The sequence below is a fragment of the Rhinoderma darwinii genome, chromosome 4 (assembly GCF_050947455.1).
Source record: "Rhinoderma darwinii isolate aRhiDar2 chromosome 4, aRhiDar2.hap1, whole genome shotgun sequence".
Lineage (NCBI taxonomy): Eukaryota > Metazoa > Chordata > Amphibia > Anura > Rhinodermatidae > Rhinoderma > Rhinoderma darwinii.
This window is the reverse complement of record NC_134690.1, coordinates 345878338-345886868: the sequence shown is the minus strand read 5'-3', so window position 1 is coordinate 345886868 and position 8531 is coordinate 345878338.

Here is an 8531-nt window from a genome sequence, read left to right as displayed (position 1 = left end):
TTTACATGGCCTGCTGTAATGTCGGGGTAGGGAAACAGACAAGTGAGCCCTAATCTACCCGCCACTCAGTCCCTGCCTACTTGCAACGACCCGCCCTAGGTGGCGGGGTACAACTGGGCGACGGTCCCTACATTCAATAGGTGCACGACAGACAAACAGACAAGGGTACAAAGAAGCCAGGGAAATGGGGAAGTTGCCCACGGGAACACCGTGAGCAACAAGCGAGGTGAACGAGCCGAGTCAAACCAGGAGATGAGCGAGGTACAAAAACACAGAGCAGAAGAGTGGTCAAAAAAAGCCAAGGTCAATCACAAGCAGAGGATCAGAAGTTCAAGAAGCTGCAACAGGGCCAGGAAACCAGCAGAGAAGAATCACAAGCAAAGGAGGAACAGGAAAGGCAGGTATAAATAGACAGAGGGCGGGAGCTAGCTCCGTCTGGCCAGGCTGTGATAGGCTCTCCCACTCCTAAGCCTGCCATCCTGAGTGGTGGAAGATGGAGTCAGACTCACAGAAGTAGAAGCAGGTGCAGACTGATTACCTATGGGCGTCGACACAGAAGTTGTGTCTGACAGATCCTTTACAGTACCCCCCTTTTATGAGGGGCCACCGGACCCTTTCTAGATGGACCTGGTTTATTGGGGAAACGAAGGTGGAACCTCCTGAGCAATACCCCAGCGTGAACATCCCGGGCGGGTACCCAAGTCCTCTCCTCAGGCCCATAGCCTTGGACCATCCTGCTGTCCACAATCTTGGCCACTTCGAATTCTACCCCCTCAGGGGTGAGAACAGGGACCGGAGGTTTCCTCGAGGGAGCCAAGGACGGGGAGCAGCGTTTAAGGAGGGAGGCATGAAACACGTCGTGTACTCGAAAAGACGGGGGCAACTCCAGTCGGAAGGAGACAGGGTTAAGGACTTCACTAACCTTGTATGGCCCTATAAACCTGGGAGCAAACTTCTTGGACGGGACTTTAAGGCGCAAATTTTTTGACGATAGCCACACCAGATCCCCGACCACAAACAAGGGGTTAGCAGAACGACTTCTATCTGCCTGAGTCTTTTGTATGCTCTGGGACGCCTCTAGATTCTTCTGAACCTGGGCCCAGACTGTGCACAGTTCCCAATAAACGACATCTACCTCGGGATTGTTGGAACTACCAGGTGAAACGGAGGAGAACCGTGCATTAAACCCAAAATTACAGAAAAAGGGGGAGACCCCTGACGAGTTACTGACCCGGTTATTAAGGGAAAATTCGGCGAGGGGAATGAATGAGACCCAATCATATTGACAGTCAGAGATAAAACACCTTAAATATTGTTCAAGAGACTGATTAGTCCTCTCGGTTTGGCCATTAGTTTCAGGATGGAAGGCAGAGGAGAAGGACAGATCAATCTCCAACTTTTTACAGAAGGCTCTCAAAACAATGAAACAAATTGTACCCCTCTGTCAGAAACAATATTGACAGGATGTGTTTGACAAACAAGGTAGCTAACGTCTTAGCATTGGGTAGTTACTTGAGGGGCACAAAGTGGCACATCTTACTGAAGCGGTCTACTACAACCCACACCACCGACTTGCCTTGAGATGGAGGCAAATCGGTGATGAAATCCATGGAGATATGGGTCCAAGGTCTCTGGGGAACGGGCAAAGAACATAGTAAGCCCGCTGGTCGGGACCTGGGAGTCTTGGACCTAGCAAAAACTTCACAAGCGGCGGCGTAGGCCTTAACGTCTTTAAGCAACCCATGCCACCAATAGTTTCTGGCAATGAGGTGCTTGGTACCCATGATGCCTGGATGGCCAGATAGTGCAGAGTCATGATTTTCCCTAAGTACCCTTAGCCGGAATTGCAGGGGAACAAACAGCTTGTTCTCAGGAAGGTTCCCGGGAGCTGAACCTTGATCAGCCGCAATTTCAGACACTAAATCAGAATCAATAGGGGAAATGATTATACCTGGAGGCAAAACACAAGCAGGATCTTCCTCCGAAGGAGGGCTGGCCATGAAGCTACGCGACAGTGCATCAGCCTTAATATTTTTAGACCCAGCCCTATAGGTGACCAAAAAGTTGAATCTGGTAAAAAATAACGCCCATCGAGCTTGTCTCGGGTTTAGCCTCCGGGCAGATTCTAGGAAAACCAGATTCTTGTGGTCGGTAAGGACAGTTACCTGGTGCCTAGCCCCCTCCAGGAAGTGGCGCCACTCTTCAAATGCCCATTTAATGGCTAAGAGTTCGCGGTTGCCAATATCATAGTTACTCTCAGTGGGCGAAAACTTCCTGGAGAAGTAGGCACAGGGGCGGAGATGGGTGAGGGACCTGGTACCCTGGGACAAGACAGCCCCCACTCCCACCTTGGACGCGTCAACCTCCACGATAAATGGCTTTATTTGATGGGCTGAACCAGCACTGGGGCCGAGATAAAGCACTTCTTAAGGACCTCAAAAGTCTGGACCACCTCAGGAGGCCAGTGGAGGAGATCAGCACCTTTGCGAGTGAGATCCGTAAGAGGCTAAGCGATGACCGAGAAGTTAGCAATAAATCTCCTGTAATAATTAGCGAACCCCAGGAAGCACTGTAACGCCTTCAGGGAGGCAGGTTGGACCCATTCCGCCACAGCCTGGACCTTGGCGGGGTCCATGCAGAATTCATGAGGAGTGAGGATTTGACCCAAAAACGGTATCTCCTGCACCCCAAACACACATTTTTCGGTCTTAGCAAACAGTTTGTTTTCCCGAAGGGCCTGGAGTACCTTCCTGACATGCTCAATGTGGGAGGATCAGTCCTTGGAAAACACAAGTATGTCATCAAGGTACACTACAAGAAATACCCCCAGGTAGTCTCTTAAAACCTCATTTATGAAATTCTGGAAGACCGCGGGAGCATTACACAATCCAAAGGGCATGACGAGGTATTCGAAATGACCTTCGGGCGTGTTAAACGCAGTCTTCCACTCATCCCCCTCTTTGATGCGGATAAGGTTATAAGCCCCCCGTAGATCAAACTTAGAGAACCATTGGGCCCCATGAACCTGATTGAAGAGATCAGGAATCAAAGGAAGGGGATACTGGTTCCTTACAGTGACCTTATTCAAGTTTCGGTAGTCAATGCATGGCCTAAGACCACCATCCTTCTTCCCTACGAAGAAGAAGCCAGCACCTACTGGAGAAGTAGAGGGGCGAATGTAACCCTTGGCCAGGCATTCCTGGATTTACTCTCTCATGGCTTCACGTTCGGGACAAGAGAGATTAAATATCCTACCCTTAGGGAGCTTAGCTCCTGGTACCAAATCAATTGCGTAATCGTATTCTCTATGAGGTGGTAACACTTCGGAGGTCTCTTTAGAGAAAACATCAGCGAAGTCCTGAACAAACTTAGGTAGAGTGTTCACCTCCTCAGGGAGAGAAATAGAATTAACAGGAAAACATGACTTCATGCATTCATTACCCCATTTGGTAAGATCCCCAGTATTCCAGTCAAAAGTGGGATTATGCAGCTGCAACCAGGGAAGGCCTAAAATCAAATCTGACGATAATCCCTGCATCACCAGTACAGAGCACTGCTCCAAATGCATGGAGCCAACAAGGAGTTCAAAATTAGGGGTATGCTGTGTAAAATAACTATTAGCAAGAGGAGTGGAGTCAATACCCACTACCGGGACAGGTTTAGGCAAATCAATCAATGGCATAGCTAGAGACATAGCAAATTCCACAGACATAATATTAGCAGAAGACCCTGAATCCACGAAGGCACTACCGGTAGCAGACCTACCACCAAAAGAAACCTGAAAGGGAAGCAAGATTTTATTACGTTTCATATTTACGGGAAATACCTGTGCGCCCAAGTGACCTCCCCGATGGTCACTTAGGCGCGGAAGTTCTTCCGGCTGCTTATTCTTACGCCTAGGACAGTTGTTCACTTGATGCTTGTCATCCCAAAAGTAAAAGCAGAGAGCATTCTTCCTGCTGAACTCTCTACGTTGTTGGGGGGACACGGAGGCCCCGAGTTGCATAGTTGCATAGGTACATCCGAGTCTTCCGTGGAAGAACGAAGTAACGGAACCTCGGGAGGCATCATGGGGGAGTCAGAGGAGAAAACACAAACACATTCAAGTCGTCGTTCCCTGAGACGTTGGTCAAGTCGTACCGCTAAAGCAATAACCTGATCTAGGGAGTCAGAAGAGGGATAGCTAACTAGCAGGTCTTTCAGGGCGTTCGACAGACCCAATCTAAACTGGCACCTTAAGGCAGGGTCATTCCACCGAGAAGCTACGCACCACTTCCTAAAGTCAGAACAATACTCCTCAACAGGTCTCTTACCCTGACGTAAGGTCACCAGCTGACTCTCAGCAAAGGCAGTCTTGTCAGTCTCGTCATAAATGAGCCCGAGAGCAGAAAAGAAAAGATCAACGGAGGAAAGTTCAGGGGCGTCAGGAGCCAAGGAGAAGGCCCATTCTTGGGGCCCGTCCTGGAGCCGGGACATAATTATACCCACCCGCTGGCTCTCAGAACCAGAGGAGTGGGGCTTTAAGCGAAAATAGAGCCTACAACTCTCCCGAAAGGAGAAAAAAGTCTTCCGGTCCCCTGAGAACCGGACAGGCAACTTGAGGTGGGGTTCAAGAGGTGAGGTGAGGGGCACTACCAGGGTAGCATCAGGCTGGTTGTCCCTCTTAGCCAGGGCCTGGACCTGTAGGGAGAGGCCCTGCATTTGCTGAGCCAGGGTCTCAAGGGGGTCCATAGTAGTGTCAGGGACCAGGGTAGACTAGGTATATGGTCTTGTGATTATGTAATGTCTGGGTAGGGAAACAGACAAGTGAGCCCTAATCTACCCGCCACTCAGTCCCTGCCTACTTGCAACGACCCACCCTAGGCGGTGGGGTACAACTGGGCGACGGTCCCTACACTCAATAGGTGCACAACAGACAAACAGACAAGGGTACAAAGAAGCAAGGGAAATGGGGAAGTTGCCCACGGGAACACCGTGAGCAACAAGCGAGGTGAACGAGCCGAGTCAAACCAGGAGATGAGCGAGGTACAAAAACGCAGAGCAGAAGAGTGGTCAGAAAAGCCAAGGTCAATCACAAGCAGAGTATCAGAAGTTCAAGAAGCTGCAGCAGGGCCAGGAAACCAACAGAGAAGAATCACAAGCAAAGGAGGAACAGGAAAGGCAGGTATAAATAGACAGAGGGCGCGAGCTAGCTCCGTCTGGCCAGGCTGTGATAGGCTCTCCCACTCCTAAGCCTGTCATCCTGAGTGGTGGAAGATGGAGTCAGTCTCACAGACATAGAAGCAGGTGCAGACTGATTACCTATGGGCGTCGTCACAGAAGTTGTGTCTGGCAGATCCTTCACACCTGCACCTTCATATCGTGTCTGATAGGGGGTGTTCAGTTTACCTCAAAATTCTGAAGAGCCCTCTGTAAACTCCTAGATGTGAAGTTGGAATTTTCTTCAGCCTGCCATACCCAGTCCAAAGGCCAAGTTGAGAGGATTAACCAAATCATGGACGATTATCTACGGCACTTCAGCTCCATGCCACATGATAACTGGGTACAGCTTCTTCCTTGGGCAGAGTTCTCATATAACAATCACACAAGTGAGTTGTCACGGTGTGGGGTGTGGACCCACTGGACCGTACTGTGTAGCGGGATGGCAGCTGACCAAACAGTTGTGTCTGACAGATCCTTTACAGTACCCCCCTTTTATGAGGGGCCACCGGACCCTTTCTAGATGGACCTGGTTTATTGGGGAAACGAAGGTGGAACCTCCTGAGCAATACCCCAGCGTGAACATCCCGGGCGGGTACCCAAGTCCTCTCCTCAGGCCCATAGCCTTGGACCATCCTGCTGTCCACAATCTTGGCCACCTCGAATTCTACCCCCTCAGGGGTGAGAACAGGGACCGGAGGTTTCCTCGAGGGAGCCAAGGACGGGGAGCAGCGTTTAAGGAGGGAGGCATGAAACACGTCGTGTACTCGAAAAGACGGGGGCAACTCCAGTCGGAAGGAGACAGGGTTAAGGACTTCACTAACCTTGTATGGCCCTATAAACCTGGGAGCAAACTTCTTGGACGGGACTTTAAGGCGCAAATTTTTGGACGATAGCCACACCAGATCCCCGACCACAAACAAGGGGTTAGCAGAACGACTTCTATCTGCCTGAGTCTTTTGTATGCTCTGGGACGCCTCTAGATTCTTCTGAACCTGGGCCCAGACTGTGCACAGTTCCCAATAAACGACATCTACCTCGGGATTGTTGGAACTACCAGGTGAAACGGAGGAGAACCGTGCATTAAACCCAAAATTACAGAAAAAGTGGGAGACCCCTGACGAGTTACTGACCCGGTTATTAAGGGAAAATTCGGCGAGGGGAATGAATGAGACCCAATCATATTGACAGTCAGAGATAAAACACCTTAAATATTGTTCAAGAGACTGATTAGTCCTCTCGGTTTGGCCATTAGTTTCAGGATGGAAGGCAGAGGAGAAGGACAGATCAATCTCCAACTTTTTACAGAAGGCTCTCAAAACAATGAAACAAATTGTACCCCTCTGTCAGAAACAATATTGACAGGATGTGTTTGACAAACAAGGTAGCTAACGTCTTAGCATTGGGTAGTTACTTGAGGGGCACAAAGTGGCACATCTTACTGAAGCAGTCTACTACAACCCACACCACCGACTTGCCTTGAGATGGAGGCAAATCGGTGATGAAATCCATGGAGATATGGGTCCAAGGTCTCTGGGGAACGGGCAAAGAACATAGTAAGCCCGCTGGTCGGGACCTGGGAGTCTTGGACCTAGCAAAAACTTCACAAGCGGCGGCGTAGGCCTTAACGTCTTTAAGCAACCCATGCCACCAATAGTTTCTGGCAATGAGGTGCTTGGTACCCATGATGCCTGGATGGCCAGATAGTGCAGAGTCATGATTTTCCCTAAGTACCCTTAGCCGGAATTGCAGGGGAACAAACAGCTTGTTCTCAGGAAGGTTCCCGGGAGCTGAACCTTGATCAGCCGCAATTTCAGACACTAAATCAGAATCAATAGGGGAAATGATTATACCTGGAGGCAAAACACAAGCAGGATCTTCTTCCGAAGGAGGGCTGGCCATGAAGCTACGCGACAGTGCATCAGCCTTAATATTTTTAGACCCAGCCCTATAGGTGACCAAAAAGTTGAATCTGGTAAAAAATAACGCCCATCGAGCTTGTCTCGGGTTTAGCCTCCGGGCAGATTCTAGGAAAACCAGATTCTTGTGGTCGGTAAGGACAGTTACCTGGTGCCTAGCCCCCTCCAGGAAGTGGCGCCACTCTTCAAATGCCCATTTAATGGCTAAGAGTTCGCGGTTGCCAATATCATAGTTACTCTCAGTGGGCGAAAACTTCCTGGAGAAGTAGGCACAGGGGCGGAGATGGGTGAGGGACCTGGTACCCTGGGACAAGACAGCCCCCACTCCCACCTTGGACGCGTCAACCTCCACGATAAATGGCTTTATTTGATGGGCTGAACCAGCACTGGGGCCGAGATAAAGCACTTCTTAAGGACCTCAAAAGTCTGGACCACCTCAGGAGGCCAGTGGAGGAGATCAGCACCTTTGCGAGTGAGATCCGTAAGAGGCTAAGCGATGACCGAGAAGTTAGCAATAAATCTCCTGTAATAATTAGCGAACCCCAGGAAGCACTGTAACGCCTTCAGGGAGGCAGGTTGGACCCATTCCGCCACAGCCTGGACCTTGGCGGGGTCCATGCAGAATTCATGAGGAGTGAGGATTTGACCCAAAAACGGTATCTCCTGCACCCCAAACACACATTTTTCGGTCTTAGCAAACAGTTTGTTTTCCCGAAGGGCCTGGAGTACCTTCCTGACATGCTCAATGTGGGAGGATCAGTCCTTGGAAAACACAAGTATGTCATCAAGGTACACTACAAGAAATACCCCCAGGTAGTCTCTTAAAACCTCATTTATGAAATTCTGGAAGACCGCGGGAGCATTACACAATCCAAAGGGCATGACGAGGTATTCGAAATGACCTTCGGGCATGTTAAACGCAGTCTTCCACTCATCCCCCTCTTTGATGCGGATAAGGTTATAAGCCCCCCGTAGATCAAACTTAGAGAACCATTGGGCCCCATGAACCTGATTGAAGAGATCAGGAATCAAAGGAAGGGGATACTGGTTCCTTACAGTGACCTTATTCAAGTTTCGGTAGTCAATGCATGGCCTAAGACCACCATCCTTCTTCCCTACGAAGAAGAAGCCAGCACCTACTGGAGAAGTAGAGGGGCGAATGTAACCCTTGGCCAGGCATTCCTGGATTTACTCTCTCATGGCTTCACGTTCGGGACAAGAGAGATTAAATATCCTACCCTTAGGGAGCTTAGCTCCTGGTACCAAATCAATTGCGTAATCGTATTCTCTATGAGGTGGTAACACTTCGGAGGTCTCTTTAGAGAAAACATCAGCGAAGTCCTGAACAAACTTAGGTAGAGTGTTCACCTCCTCAGGGAGAGAAATAGAATTAACAGGAAAACATGACTTCAT